Consider the following 18,020-nt stretch of genomic DNA (forward strand, 5'->3'; position numbering starts at 1 on the left):
GTTGAATATTTGAGATATTTTGAATGATTTGACCTTTTGGTCATAATGGAGTTGTTTTGAACTCGAGTGTGAAAGAAATCCACAACGTGGTTGATTTTGATAGATGGGAAGCATGATGACTCCTGATGTATATTTATATATTACTGAAATTGTTTTGTTGTGGATTGTCTTTGAAATGATCTGAGCTAAGTCCGGGAGAATTCTTTATCACCGAGTGGGAGGTATAAAGAGACCTTACTTCCCTAAAACTACGTGCTCCCGTAGGAGTGAGCCGGAGGCTGATTTATATAGTGATCACTAGTTTGTGTGGATTTGATATCAATAGTCCTACTCCGATGGCAAGGATAAGATGGCTCTACCCAACGTGAGTTGGACATTGGACTCCATGTAGCTTACATGGTTTATGTCGGTTATAGGATCTCCCAGTGTGTGTGTGTTTCCTTGTGTCTATGGTGAATGGTGAAGTGATTTGAAAGTGGAATTGTGAAAGTTATTCTTTCGAAAGATTTAAATGATATTTACATTATGAGAATTGATATTCTTGATGAACTAAAAGTGATTGACAAATTATATGATGACTCACATGTGTTATTGTACTTATTTTATCCTCTCATAATTATGATGATTTTCTTCGGGCTAGATGAGTCTTTCATACATGCTGTATATTTCTTATAAATATTCATGATGATGATGTTTATACAACTGCATACACCCCTATATACTCGGTTCCTTTCCAAGGTACTGACCCACATCTTTGGATGTGGGCTGCATTTTCTCGGAATATAGGTTCAGGTGCTCAGTTCTAGGTTCGACAGTGATTCTTCGGGCACGCTATTCTACATCCTCTGTTGTGGTGAGTCCTTATATTTCGAGGACGTGATTTCTGATGTTGGTTTCACGGAATCATTTACATTTGATAACTGAGCATGAGTCAGTTGGGGCATGTCTCAATGGCTCGCTGGTTTTATTGATTTTCTTAGAGTCTTGTCAGACTAGTACAAATGTTGGGAGTTGACTAATAAGTCGTATTTTGTTATCTTTCTGAAATTCTTTTATCCTTGGACGATGATTACTCTATTGATATTTGAGGGTTATTTATGGAAACCCCGTTGATTTGTGTTGAAATGAATGAAAATGGCTCAAAGGGTTAGCTTGGGGCTACTCGTAGCCTCAAGCACCGTGTGATGCTCTGGGACCCATTTTCGGGGTGTTACAGAAAGACTTTCATGTTCAAGAAAGATCATCAAGCAGTGATTGATGATGATACATATGGTCGTGGTCATGCAGTACATCATGGGTCTGATTTGTATCGTGAAACACAAAATGATGCAGTATACAAGGGAGAAATTAGTGTGTCTGAAATTCAACATCATCATCATAGAGAAATTGGTGTGTCTTCTCAGAGTCACAACACAAGTCTATTCCTTCATCTTTCAAACAGCATGAAGGGACTTCTAAATCAAGTTTAGATAGTGATGAAATAAAGAATTAAATCAACAAATGTGTAAGTTTAGTTTCCTTATCGTAAATTTTTTATGAATAGCATGATGTGTTTCTACTAATATTTTTTGTTACATGATAAGTTTGCTGAAAAGATGGCTGAACTGGTTACACTAATATCAAAAATACCTTCTTAGGTCATAAAAGCATTGAAGAATGAAGAAAATAAGCAATCACAGGTATAACAATTTAGTTTCATTATATTTTGCATAACGTTGATGAAATATTCATACATTCAGATTTTTGGTGTTATATAGGAGGACAAAATTGATGAACAACAACAAAGTCAAGAAGACGGATCCAACAAATAGGAGAGACCACATAATGAAGATATGTAGGTACGTTTTGTCAGTTATGTTGTTCGTTTACTATAAATCAACATAATTACCTTATCAAAAACAAATTTTATTTCTTTTTAATACAACATGAAAATTATGCTAAGGGATTAATCAACGATATGAAAGTGTCTCGCGATGAAGAATCTAATAAGCATCATATTCTTAAAGAGCAACAGTTGCTGGTATTGTTTCCCTTATTACTTGTTACGTACTAAATTTGAACAGTTTAATTTTTCATCATACATTAACTTGAATGTATAATGAACAGTTATACATTAAACTTATTACATTTTCCTTCAGCAAAAGACATGTTAATTATGAATCTCTTCATAGAATTACCTAAAATAAGTTTATGAATAACTGTAATTTAAATCAACTTGTAATTTAATTTAGGATGTGAATGCGGCCAATAAAGATGCAGGTCGTGAGGATGATTTTAAAAATGAGAACTGTTCTGATTTGGAAGATTTGGAGGTATCTTTATGTACATTATATTTATTATTTTCCTAAAATATATGTCTATATAAATGTATCTTCTGTTATTGGTTGAAAAAAAGGATATTGACCTTATCGGCTGAATATAAAGTTGTATCGATCTTGGCGCTTTCAATATTTTGCACATTGTTTAACAGTTGTCTTAATAAATACAAATTTTTGTATTCATGAAACTTGGATAATGATAATTATCACATAAATAATAGGATTAGATTATGGCATATGAAGAAGAATGTAGCAATGAAGAATTGGGAAAAAAGAACATTCCAGATGTGGACGATTTGCCGGTATTTTTATGTCCCTAATAATTTTTGATTACTACTATAAGTTTGTATACACATGTAGTTTATTCTAACTTCTTCATAGTAGGACAGTTAAATGTATGTAAAGCATTCAAATGAATGTATCAAGGAGAGTTATACATTCAACATACAAAAATTTTCATAAAAGTAAAAGTTGTAATTTATGATTAACATCAAACATATTTATGTTATTAAAGCAATAAAATCGTTTGTGCATCACTTATGACATCGTTTGTTATTACTAATATATTTATATATTCATATGCACCCATTACAGATAGAACTTTCTTATCACGGGTGTAAAACATCAGCTCAAACATTTATATTATACTTTGAATAGATGTTAATACATGATAATTGTTATTAAATATAGGATGTGAATCTAACCACTAAAGAAGATATTAATGAAGTGAAATTGAAAAATCAAGAATCTACTGATGTGACAGATGGGCAGGTATTTTTTTGTCCCTAACACTTATTTTTTTTAGCACAAAAATATCGATCTATGTGTTTGACCTTGTAAAAGTACGTACTGGGACTTAATGTTATTTCTCTAGTACATATCAAATTTTGAATATGAATTTGAAACAAATGGAATGTATTGATTTTTTCTCTACTGCATATCAAATTTTACTGATATTGATGCTGTCATGATTTCTAACATAAATGTCATAAGAATTAATATAGTTACACATTCAGATATTGTATGTATACATTACAAATCCTTATGTGTTCACGTAGGATGAAGTTGGTGGGACGGTAATTGATTCAATACAAGCAGCTGTAGATACAATTTTATTTGGTCTGTCAATGCCTTCGACTACAAAGTCAATAGATGTTGGTGCTTCAAGTAAAATGACCAAAAGAGCTGGGACCTTCCAGACAGTCAGATTCCACCAGTCTTCCCAGATGCACAGGTTCGGGAGCTTCAAGAATCAAAAGAAAATGCACCTGCCAAACAAGAAAGAAAGAAGTCCAGGGTTTTAAGGTCACCATACATTTCAAAGTATGGTTCTGGCTCTAAAGATTATGTTGATTTCGATAAAGAGGAGAAGCCGAAGTATGCTTTTGATGGGTACACCATCAACCAAGATTTGCCAAACGAATTGATGATTGATTACTCCCACTGGATTGCCGTAGGATTACTGAAAACTCATTCTGCCAAGTAAGAAATTTGGTATTATTTTTATGCCTGACAATACTATGCCATCTTAAACTAAACAGTTATTGTCATGTGTAATTAATGATTTTTTCCTAGGAAAGATACGGACAACCACTATCGAGTAAATGCTTCTGGGTTAGGTTACAGTCAATTGGACTTTGTCATTGCATACCCTCAGTCCAAGAATTGGTTTTACTTGATGTCCGAATGCAAGACATGCTGAAACGATGAGGTAACTTATTATAAATATTATCCATATCATAAGTAATTTTTCTGAAACTTAATATTCTACAACATCATAACATATCATACATGTAAAACAATGTATAAAACAAATCATACATGTTAGCCAATGTATAATAACATATCATACATGCAGTATTTTCCATTATCAACTGTTCAACATTTACCAACATATCATGTATAATAACATGAAACTACAGCATATCTGTATATGATACATCTAATCGACAAGTAGGCTCGAAGCTACAGATTTCTTTCAATCGCTTTCACTATTTTACCCTATTTTAACTTGTAGCATTTAGATATGATATTCTACCACTTAATAAAGAAATCAAAGATTCTTTTGGGTGACATTTATAGATATACAACTACAAGCTGCTTCTTTAAATCATATGTTGAGAAGCCTCATACTCGCTATTATCCAGCGGAACCGGCGGTTGAGCTATCGACACAACAAGACTATACAGAATCTATTGTGGTGGCTAAGAATGAAGATTTTATTGCTAATATAATTTATGGATTCTGTATGCCTACAGGATTACCATGGTATATAGTTGATGAGGTATATGTTCCAATTAACTGCGGTAAAGAATTTTATTGGGTATTGGCTGTGATTGTCTTGAAGGAAAGATTGATACGTGTGTATGACTCACTGTCAAGTAAAAGGAAAAAAGAACCTCCTATTGAAATACAAAAGCTTGCAGTTATGCTTCCTACTTACTTGTTAGACAATGGCTTTTATGATAAGACCGAGAGAACTGACTGGCCATCACTTGAAGCATACAAAGAGAAGATTACTCAGTAAACTGGTCTTGTAAATGAAATTCCATTTGATGTTGACTAAGTACAAAATATCCCTTAACAAGAGTCTGATAGTTTGTAAGTAAATTACATTTTATTTTTCATGTATAATAATGTTTTAATTGATTTACTGATTATTATTTCATTTTTATTTTTGAAATCAGGGATTATGGCGTATTTGTGTGTGCCCATGCAAAAATATTAACCGAAGGACTACAAGTTCATTTATGTGGGTTTAATGCTGCAAGTCAACGTGCATGCTATGCTTCCTTACTGTGGCATTACGGATTGAAAAAGGAAAATGAAGGGTACACGAGTGATAATGGAGATCCACCTCAACCAAAGAAAAGTGTAATAGAAGAAATTGAAGCAAGTGCAATTGTTACTTTAGAGTAGCAATGTTTTCTAATTTTTGGCATTGAAAGAACTATTTCTTATTTTGGTTGTTAATGTTACACATTTCCAGGATTACTTTCTTAATGTTAATGAACATTTTATGGATGTCTTCTTCTTTTTTAAACAATTGATTTGCAGTTTCTAACACAATACAGTAATGATACAAACTTTTTCTTGGTCGATATTGAGTTTTCCTTTTATATTTTTTACGATGTGTATAAACCAAAATAAAAACACACTCACATTGCTTTTGAACACATAATATTTATACTATAATGTAAATTTTATTATAAGTTAAAACGACATTGCTCTAATAATTAGTACGTTACATATATGTAACACATAACATAATACATGTTGTCACACTTTATATTTTTAAATAAAATTTACAAACATAGTTTACCAGAATCACTTATTTAAAGTATTACATAATTTCATACAATGATACAAATTTATAATCTAAATTTTACATTTGTAACTTAACAAAAAAATTAAAATAAACGTATAACGTTTAATCAATTAGTGTCATTAAAATGACATTTTTTCTTGTAAAATATACACCAACACAAAGTATAACGCTAAATCATACATTTCTTATACAGTAACTACTAACGTATAACAGTTCATATATATTATGTTTCAACAATTTTTTAAGTGACTGTTATATTTCCCAGATTACATAATAATATACCAATCAGTTGTAAATTACAGTGATATGTTTATGATTTATGATAAACAAAAAATTACACAAAATTTCTGCAACTATTAAATATTAATTAAACAATTGAAACTAAAATAGCAACCAAAAATCTTATTATTAATTGTTCCAGCATTCCAAAAAAATTTAATTAAAATGATTATACTACTAAAACCAAACAAACCATCAGCAAGTAGGAAAACATATTATCTTCATCATGATTCCTTTGGAAAGAAATCGCAAGTCCTATGATTGTGACCGGCTCGTCCGTATTTTTCGTAGCGGTTTGAATTTAAAGACAGTGATTCTATTGATTTCAGATGCCTTCCTTTTTTTGGCCTACCAAGAGGTCTTCGATATTTGGGCGGCAAAACTTCTTCATCATTAACAAAATCTGGAACACTCCAATCCTTCTTGTCTGGCATTGGAACTATCGGGAGTTCATATGTCTTCACTATGGTTTGTGACCTGTACAATTCAGAGCAATAACGACCATAATTCTTCACATCCACATTTTTACTTTTTAATACAACAATTCCATGTGGACAAGGTATTTCATAAATTTGATATCGGCCACAATTGCACGTGTCACGCTCATTATCTACAATATACCTCCGTCCTGAATCATAAATACAATAAAGATAATTCCCTGCTGGCTTAACCTGTTACCAAAAAACATAATATGTTTCAGATGGAAAAATATTAATATACACTCAATGTAAAACAAAGTTTCTATTCCATAATTATTCTAATACATATCGTCATCCGCAAAGCTTTAACACCATTATGAGTTAGAATTTCTTCAAATCTTCTGCCAAGAGTTGTATTGGTGTACTATGCAATTTCGTTGTTCTTACAATTCCATGCAGCAAATAAGATTCTAAATTCTTCTAGAAAACCTAGAATAGGAAGTTTTCTAGCCTCAACCAAACAACCATTAGTACATTCGGCTATATTTGAAGTCATCATTCTACCTCTATTTACAGGAGAGCGACACCGAGCCCATTTTTCATACCCAGCTTCCTCCAGATATTCCTTAACTCGTTCATCAATCTTAGCAACCTTAGACAAAATATATTGAATTTTTTTTTATAATATTTAGCCATGGAATAATAAAGGTCACTAAGTCTATCTTTTCTTTCCTAAAATGGGTGCAAACGTTTTTCTATAAATGCCATATACAAGCTAGATGAGGGACAATAGGATAAACAATGGTTCCACCTTTTATGATATTTTGATTTCTGTCTGAAACAATACACATGTTGTCTCTTTCACCAAATGCCTCTCTAAACTGTTGAAAATACCAAATCCACGCGTTATCATTCTCTGAATCAACAACATCGTACGCTAATGGTAGAATACAACCTACAAATAAATTAAATAAGGCAATCATTGTTAAAAAAATAAGTAAACTATAAAGGTGCTAATTTAGCATCTTTATGATTCATTATAAATAAAACATCAATGTACAAGCTAATATAATATATAGCAAATAAAAAAACAAAAAAAGAGTACAAAAAAAGATGAACGCACAGTATCTGCACCATCTAATGTGCTTGCCGATACAAATGTTCCTTCATATGGACCACTTAAATGTGCCCCGTCAACAACTACAACAGGTCTACAAAATTCAAAACCCCTAATCATCGAACATAATGCAATAAATAAGTATTTAAACTCGTTATCTACTGCCTTATGCATCCAAATGTCCGATTGTGGATACACTTGGTTTAGCATATAGATATAACGGGGCATTTTTCTATATCTATCTGCTGGTCCACCTCTAAGCCTCGCAATCGCCTTCTCTTTTGCGCGCCATGATATCATGTAGTTAATGTCGACTTCGTAAATAGCCTTCATCTCTTCGATAATGTCCGTGGGGGTGTGTATTATTTTGTGATTGATTAATTTTGGAGCATTAAATTCACTCACAAAATTACTTGTCGCAACCACATTATTCAGTACTCGGTCCCTAAGACTGCAACTATGCTCCGAAACAAATGTTTTAATCAAAAACAATTTCGATTCATTCATACAAGACGCCTTCATGACCCACTTGCAATCGTCGTTACGATAAATCAGTACATAGCTACATCAAAATATAAAAACTTATTCATTGTATTAAATAAAATTATTAATCTTGAAAATAGAAATAAAATAAACTTTTTCCATAAACTGCCCAGTTATATTATACATAGCTTTGAATGTATAATCTACATTATACATACGTTTGTTAACTAAAAAAAACATAATTCATAAAGCAAATTAATCAAAAAATGAAATTTCAGAAAGTATATATTCATGTTATCAGTACATATCTTCATCAATAAATAAAAACTTAATCAATATATAAAACAGAAATATATAAAATTAAAATAGTAAGAACAAAAAAAAAAAAAACTTTCACTACAACAGTTATATTATACATATATCTTCATGTATAATTAAAATTATACATTCACATTTTTTACTTAAAAAATCAGTAATAAATCACAAACTAATTCACAATCTCTTAAACAAATGAATCATACATTTCTTTGCCTGACACGATTTAATTATACATTATCAAACGCATAAAGTATCACTTCATATATTCGTATATTAACATTACACATCAACAGTTCACAAAACTACACAACATAAATTTATTATAATAAAAAAAAAGCAAATATTTTATAAGATTAGGACATACAATTGATATCATACCTTTTTTTGTCGGATCTTTTCGCTTTTGTGTTGAATCCATTCGCTATTGCGTGTCTTGCTATTACTGAAACAAGAGTTTTCTTATCCTTATATATCTGACTCACCATTATTTTAATGTTCTTGCAATCAGTAATAAAGTTTTTAACTTCTATTTCAGGCACATATAGAGCATACTGATTATCCGTTTCAATAATAGTTAACGCAACTGAATCATATTCACTACCCTCGATACACATTATAGAACCAGTTGCTTTATCAAACTCTATTTCACTATTGGCTTTGTCGCAAGTTAAAATACAAAGCGAAAAATTAACCAAACCAGCAAGTTGTTTCTTTAACTCAACGTAAACCCTCACTCTATTGTCGTTTCTTATTACAATAGGAGAGGAGTTTCCTTCAACCACATATTTCACTTCAATTTTTTTACGTACTTCGTCTATATCCAACTCAATGACGATCGTAGAAATCAATTTCAAGAAAGTAATACTTTTCGAACAATTATTGCGTCACTTTTGTATGACTCATAACTAGTTTCTGACACCCAAATTCCTGAATGCTGCAGCAATATTGGGATATTCATGTTGCTTTTTGAAATTTTGAAGAACATATGTTGAAGATTTTTGTTGCTTTTTGGGATTCTTTTAGAAGAAATAAATTGCAGCAATAGAGCTTTTTTTCTTTCTAGATCTTCAATATTAGAGAAAATAATATTTGACTTGTATATTTTTTTTTTGAAATTCAACTTTCAGTTATTAGTTTTATCCATAAATGAGTTAATGTTAGCTAATTATTGCCGTTAATTAAGGAATAATGATATAATTACTGATTTCTATTACCTTAAATTTAGGAATAATTGTTTCATTATACATTCCACCAATGCATAATATTTGGCCGAATGTATGGGTATCTTTGCCAAAATTCGGGAGAGAGAATTTATGAGGGGATTTTGTGTAATTACTTTCTTAAGCTAGGGGATTTATGTTGTTTATACATTTTTTAAAAATAAAATTTGACCCATTGGGTCATTTAATTTAATATATATAAACTAAATTTTAATAAATTACTTTCTATAATTTTTTTCCATCTTCTCTATTTATATAAAATATTTTAAATGGGTGTTTATTTTAAATATATAAAAGAACTTTCAAAATTTATGATTATAAATTATTTCTTTGTGGGTGAAATTGTCATTTTGTAGTTATTTTTACTTAATATTTAAATGTGTTGTTGTTTTTGTGACTTGCTAAAAAGAAAAGCATATCATATAAATCGAAATAAAGATAGTTCAATATTATAAGCCAAAATTTAATTTTATATAGAAATCGAGAATGAATTTCTAAGAATGATGATGAAGGTACTATATGTAGATTTTTTCAAACAAAATAATATAATTCATGTTTAAATACATTAAAAAAAATATTAATTTTTGGAAATTTTGCTTTTAGAGTACGTCTACAACAACTTAGACACATCTTCTCATTAGTTATTCGCCCATAAAATATAAATTATTTATAATATTTACAAAAAATTTAAAATAATTGATATTATATACCGTACAAAATGTCATCATATATTAAGAATGATCCAAAATGAGCTCAAGAATATAATATTATAGATAGTTAATTTTTAAAATTGACAAATAAATGATAATGTGATTATCGTTTTATTATTTGTGCGTCGATAATATATGAATTGGGGGCGGGCGGGGGAATTGGGGGGGGGGGGGGAGGAGGGGGGTGTATTTTCATTCAGAAATAATTTCATGTTTGAAATGTTCAAATGAGATATTTAAATATCAAATAATTAAAAATAATATTTTGATATTATCCGCGCATCGTGCTAGTACGTATACTAGTATATTATAAAGCAGAGGATAAAACATCACAATTAGCCAAGTGGCAAGCTACTGAGAAGCCACGCGGCAGTTTTAAGACAAAGTTTAAAGTATTGTAATAAAAAATTTAAAAATATTTGAATTTGAAATTATTAAGTTTTTTAATTTTAAAAAAAGAAGAAGATGATCATCAGCTTAATACTAGCAACATAAGATTGAAAAGTTCTAAATAAACTCTACTATTTCATAAATTTATTCCATTTAAATGGTGTTACAATTGATTTAAACATTAAATAAAAGGTAAAAATATTAAATACTACTACTACTACTACTACTACTACTACTACTACTACTACTACTACTACTACTAATAATAATAATAATAATAATAAATAAATAAATAAATAATATTAGTACTAGAAATTTCTATCAAACATGAAAATGATGGGAAATTCAATTGTTAATTATTTTAGTAATGCATAGCTTTATATGTAGTTAAACTACCAAGGAGTCTAATAAACATTAAAGATATGGCAGAAAAAGAAATAACAATAGGATTTAGAAAAATAAAAATAGAATTTGAAATAAAAGAAGAAAGACAAAAAGCAGATATAATATTAGGAAGATTCCGAACTCAGTAAAATGAACTCAGCCTCCACTTGTTATATTCGTACTAGGATCTGTACCAAAAGGACACAATAAGAATGAGTATAGTCCACTTGTATTCAATAGTTATCATAGGCTAACTGAGAAGAGAAGAAAATAATATAGGTAAAGAAAACTATGAGCACATCAACTACAAGTAGAAAAGTCCCAAAACAGTGGCTCACAACGTCTCCACTAACATTCTACTATATATACGAAAACAGAAACAACACAAATATGTACAACGAATATACATAAACTAAACACAAGTCAAGAGTAACTAAGGAAAGTCATGTAAAATGCACATGCAATGAGGATGGGATTAATAATGAAAGTCGTCGCATGACTTTCTGTATACACCTACCGAGCTCGCAACTCCTAAGATAGGATCCATGGGTGCTTCACAGCACATATACTATAACTTATATCTCAATATCTCAATCCATCTCTTCGACTCATGTTCACGAGAAAAGTTTTTATAAAATATCTCGTTTTCTTTCAAAAATGATGTTCCTCAATGGTACCAGTATCTCATGAATATATTTGAATGAAATGAGGATATAATGCTCATAATCAACTCAAAATGAAGATATCCAATCCATCCAACACATATATAAGTGTGTCTAGAAATCAACTCAATATGTCCATAATTCATGATTATCCACTCAATTAGGCATCATTGGAATTAACATGCATGTAAGACATCATTTAAATTATATCAACCCCAACAAATAACTCATTTAACAACAAATGAGTGATCTGGTGCAACAGATGAGTGATCTATTTTTCTTATTTCCAATAGATTACTCATCCACTCATTTGCTGCAACAAGTTAGTTATAGGTTGCAACAGATAATCTACCTATTGCAACAAATTAGTGATCTATTTTTATTATTTCCAATGGATTACTCATCCACTGCAACAGGTTGATTATATGCTACAATAGGTAACCTTCCTGGTACAACAGACAAGTGATCTTTTTTATTATTTCCAATAGATTACTCATCTGCTAAAACAAGTTGGTCATATGCTGCAACTGATAACCTACTAGGTTCAACAGATTAGTGATCTATTTTTATTATTTCTAATGGATTACTCATCTGCTGCAACAGGTTGGTTATATGTTGTAACAGATATCCTACCTGGTACAACAAATGAGTGATTTATTTTTATTATTTCCAATGGATTAATCATCCATTGCAACAGGTTGGTTATATGCTGTAACAGATAACCTACCTGGTGCAACAAATTAGTGATTTATTTTTATTGTTTCCAATGAATTACTCGTCTGCTGCAATACATTGGTTATATGCTGCAACAGATATCCTACCTGGTGTAACAAATGAATGATCTATTTTTATTATTTCCAAGGGATTACTCATCTGCTGCAACAAGTTCGTTATATGCTGTAAAAGATATCCTACCTGGTGCAATAGATGTGTGGCCTATTTATATTATTTACAATAGATTGGTCATCCTCTGTAGCTGGTTGGTCATATGCTACAACAGATATCCTGCCTGGTGCAAAAGATGTGTGGTTTGTTGGAACTGTTATTTTACTATTGTACATGTTTGATTTACTGTTATCCTTTTTAACGATGCATTAATCAATTATAATCTATTTTATATTTTTATTAAATTTAGATAATATGACTCTAAAAAAAAATAAACCAAATTAAGTCGAAGAAAAGGAACAAGTGAAGCAGCTAGGCTACATCCACTGCTTTATGAGCTTGCTTTACAAGCGTTATCTCAATCAGGAGAGAATATAATAAACATGGGGAGAAGAAATGTTTCAAAAGAGAAGATACAAATGCTAATAGCCCTTCCATCAAAAAGTTGGTCAAAACCTTCAGAATTGATCGTTATCCTGTGATAATTCAGTGCGATGGTTCCATAAATTTAATGGGTGATTTCGTGTTTAAGTCAGCCATGGGAAAATCTTTTGTCATTTTCAGAAAAATACTTTGAGAATAAAAATTGGATGGTTATTTTAGGGACAACTACTTTGGGCAATATCTTGATTTACCATAGGATAACAATGCTCGTTTTCAAATGAAAATAGTATATGATCTTCTCAAGTGTAGGTTTATGTATGAAAATAAAGATAAGATGGATGAGGTGTGGCTAAATTACTGTGGCATCCCTGTTTGTTTTGGTTGGAAGGAGTTTGCCATAGTTACTGGATGAAAAGTTTATCCCCCTTCTCATTCTCAAGTTATACCTATTCTAACCCAAAAAAGCACCCCACAAACCCAAAAAAGACAAAGGCAAGTCAAGTGATCATGATTACCTCGTATCCCTTGTTGGTCCAAGCTTCAAAAACATTAATTTGATAGAAGCGTTGAAAGGTAAAAGACTTTCAAAAAAGCACAAGCAATCATTGTGCTTGATTTGATGTGTACATAATGTTCTTTGGGCAAGAGATGTTAACAACAACATATGGCTTGATTTGATAAAGCTCTTCGAGGATCTTGAGGCATTTAACAGGTATCCTTGGGGTTATGAAACCTACAAAATGACTGTCAAATATTTATTAATTCCATTAACGCCAGGGACAGTCAACTTATATGGGTGGTTTTCATGGGGTTTCATGGTAAATATTTCTTTTATCATGACATGATATATTTTTTTATTCAATAATGCATTTGATTTATTAGTGTTACTTTATAGGCTTTGGCATTTGAAGCCATTCCTTATTTGAGACAACAAGTGAACTACGAGGAACAAGTTTCCTGTCTAAGAATTCTGAGATGGTTGTCGGCAAAAACTGATAAAAATGCAAAATTTCTTGATCTCTTCAACCCCCGTAGGAAGCAATAAGTCTAATTCTAATTAAGTTTTTATTTTAATTAATGATTTTTTAAAATAATTTCATCATCATGCTAATATATGTACTGATTTATTTTAGATTGTCTATTCGTGGCTTGTTCTGACCAATCGAGAGTTGAAGATGTCATTTTTTTTACTTTAAGGTCTGTGCAAATTTTATCGGACCCTAAGGTCATTGATAGAATAAATGAGAAGTTGTTTGGAGCAACAACCATCATAAGAAAAATAATTTTAGAGGGTGGGCTTGTTGTTGTTGATGATGGTAGTGGTACTGGTGCTCCTCTTACAGTTTTTGAAATAATAAATCATTATGAATATGATCATACTGGTTATACAGATTTTTCTACTTCTACCGAATGTTCTACATGTAAATGTCAAGACTGCAAGGCAAAAAATGATGGAATGATTAATGCTATTAATGCATTAACTGCTTCTGTAAAGAAAATGACATCTAAGAGGGGTGTCATTCCATCAAAGAGGATTTCACATCTATAGACTCCACCAGACATCAAGGTGTTTGAGAGGAGAAGGAAAGAAATTTCTAAGGCATCATCAAGCATTAATAAAAGCAAAATTGCAACTCCTCTGTCTTTTTCGTGCACCTTTGATCAATGTACAAGGGCCATAGGAGGGCAGCATGAACTGAAGAAGGTTAATGTATATCATCTGTTCCAACAAATAAATAAACACATATCTGTTTCAACAGATTATACATCTGCTGAAAATTATCAAACAGATATATATATATATATTTGTTGTAACTATCATATAACCTGTTGCATCAGATGTGTTATCAATTGCAACATATGTCCGTCTGTTTCAGCAAATCAAATGGGTCTTAGGACTATTTTAATTTGTACCAATAAATAAGTCATATGTTATAATAAATAGGCCATCTATTCGAAATTATCGCACAACTCTGTTTTACTTGTTCGAGTTTGTCCCAATAGATGATCCATCTGATGCAACAGATAGATAATCTGTTGTATATCTATGATTATTAGCATTGGCAATTCTGGCTTTCAATATGGATGTCATTGTAGAAGATACTGCTGAACAGCATAATATCACAGTTGAGAATCCATCAACTGCTTTAATGGAACAAGAAAAAGTGGAGCTTGTCAGTTTGAGAGAATGGAAGTATTACCTATTTGAAGGGTTTAACATCTCGGATGAAGCTCCAAAAAAACTAATAAAGTTATTCAATGACTATTCAGAATGGATTTCCGATAGGCTGTTAAAGTATCACACCGATAGGTACATAAATCTTTTTTAATGATATTGATCTATACAATTCTTGTTATAAAAACATGACATTAACACATATAAATCATGTAGAAAATAAAATGACGAACACTACAAAGTGAACGAATCGAGTCTTGGTTTTGATATGTTCGACTTTGTTGTTGCACATCCCAAAATGAAGGATTGGTTCTATTTGATGTCACAGTCCCAAACTTGCTAGAATTATTAGGTTTAAATGCCACACATATTACTATTAATTAATACTTTATTTAATTGCATCGGTGTATTAATTTTATCATGTAATCTGAAATATTTCATAATATATGCAGCACATCAATGTCATTTTTTACTACATCTGAAAGAACGCCAATTTCCAAACACAAGAACAATATAGATACACGACAGACAATTATTTGTACACAGTTTACATCAATAATACCTACGATAGATTTTGTTAACAACAACCAAAAGTTCTCCAAATTGAGGAATGCTTAATCACCATCATCAAAGGTTTTAATATTCCAACTGACTTACCTTGATATTTGGTCAACGAAGTGTACATTCCAATCAATTGTGGTGATGAATTCCATTGGGTATTAACTATCGTTGTTCTAAAATAGAGGCACATCCAGTTTATGACTCAATGTGGGGAAGGATTTGTTACGCACCGTTAGATGGAGATACAAAAGATAGCCAAAATACTGCCTACTGACCTTGATATAAGTGGCTTATTAAATCATAAGGTTCATACTGATTGATGGACGATTGAATCATATTGGGATATAATGAGTAATCTGTTTGATGTAGAATATGTTTAAAGAATTGCTCAGCAACCCATAGGTAGCCTGTAAGTATCATAATTTAGTTTTATTTCATAAATTTACAATGGTTAATGAACTGGAAGATATGGATTATCTATTTTTTAAAATGCAGGGATTGCAGTCTTTTTGTTATTGCTTAGGTCGAGTATTTGAGCAATGGATTACAAGTAACAAATCATGGACTTGATGATGGATTACTCCACAAAAGATATGTTGCTCTTTTATGGAAATATGAAGAAGCAAAAGCTCAAAAATCGTACACAAGCGACATTAAAAATCCACAACGACCAAAGCCAAATTCCATAACACCAGATGAAAAATAACTTGTCCTTACTGAGTAAATCTTTATAGCTTGTATTTGTCAAATTAATAACCTCTCCTTGGTAATTGTTGGAACCAAAGGTTAAATTGTTGATTTATTTGTAGAGTAGATCATTTGTACCCATAATGATTTTTTTATATTTCATTTATTTGTTGAGTTATTTCATGTAAATTCTGAAGGCTTCTATTTATTTTATATTATCTGTGAATATAATTTAATCCTTAGTTTTGAACTTATTAATTGAAATAGAATACTAGATTCAAATATGGCGAAAAATAATACATATGTTGCAACAGACGACATATCTGTTGAAAATAATCAAACAGATTCAGACATATATTGCAACATATAGGTCATCTGTTGGACATTATCAAATAGGTCTTCCTACTTTTTTGATTTGCTCCAATAGATTACCTATCAATTGCAACAGATATACTATCTGTTACAACATATAGATAATCTATTGCATTATAAAAAAATCAACTTTCGTCAAACATAAAATTTGTTATGGTGTTTGTCTTTGTACATCTTCTTCTTTATACACAGATTTTAAACATTTAGTTAGTACCCTATAAGCCCAGACCTCTTGCATTTTTTTCACAATGACATTGAACAGACCGAACATTTTTATGTCGGTCAGCAAACATTCGATGTATACAAGCTCATCCGACACCAATTTTATTCTTTTGAAGGTGCATGCCCTTATCTGGACCTTCAAATTCCTATGCTTTCTTCATCAACACTTTTGCTGACAAATGATCCATCAGTTTACTCTGCCTCAAAAAGCTGGGGAACAACCCTAACAATGGCTGCATGTGGAGAAAAAAAGCTTCATCACTGAAGACAGGTAAGTTGCAGTCATAAACCTTAATCTTTCCCTCCTCGAGAAGTATCTCAACATCGAGAAAATATTTGACTGCCACGTTCATGATAGGAAAAATTCTCTTTTCCTTGGTCTAACTCTTGCCTTATAGATATGGCCTCTTTTCTCTTACATAGTTAATTATATCTTCCTCCCATTCGTACGTAGAAACTAACCAATCAAATCTCGGGCTACCAAGAATTTTAGCTAGATCACTAAGATGATTGTACCTATTCTTAAAATTATTGTAGAAGTTGAGGTCCATTATCCCATCGGCAACATCATAAGCATTCGGGTACGCTAATTGCCTACCCCTCATGAGGAATAAAATTTTGTCAACATACTGTGATATAAGAAGACAATTTTTAAATAGGTAAGTAATTGTAAAAAAGAAAAACATAGTGGAAAGATATAATAGATGGTCTATTTGTTGCAGAGGATTCTTTAAATCTACTCATAGATTACCCTGCTAACGCAACTTATGTAACAGATATTTAGTCTATTGCAATAGAACAACCACTAGTTGCAGTAGAATACCCAGCTGTTATAATAGATGATGCATCTATTGAGTAACTTTTTCTTCATGGAGTAGATTAGAAGGCTAGGTTAGGAAAAGTAAACTTACCTTATCCATATACCACTTACGCATAGCTGTCACACTCCTGAAGTCGTGGTAGTTAATCATATGTATTGTGTATTCTTGTGCAGGTTCCTTCTTCTTGGGATACTTGGCATTTCATAGTTTCATCCCCTCTTTATCGCTAAGTGCTGCATATATGTCCACCTTCTTTAGTGGCCCCAAAACTTTAACTTTTGGAG

The sequence above is a fragment of the Capsicum annuum genome, chromosome 4 (assembly GCF_002878395.1).
Source record: "Capsicum annuum cultivar UCD-10X-F1 chromosome 4, UCD10Xv1.1, whole genome shotgun sequence".
NCBI classification, from domain to species: Eukaryota; Viridiplantae; Streptophyta; class Magnoliopsida; order Solanales; family Solanaceae; genus Capsicum; species Capsicum annuum.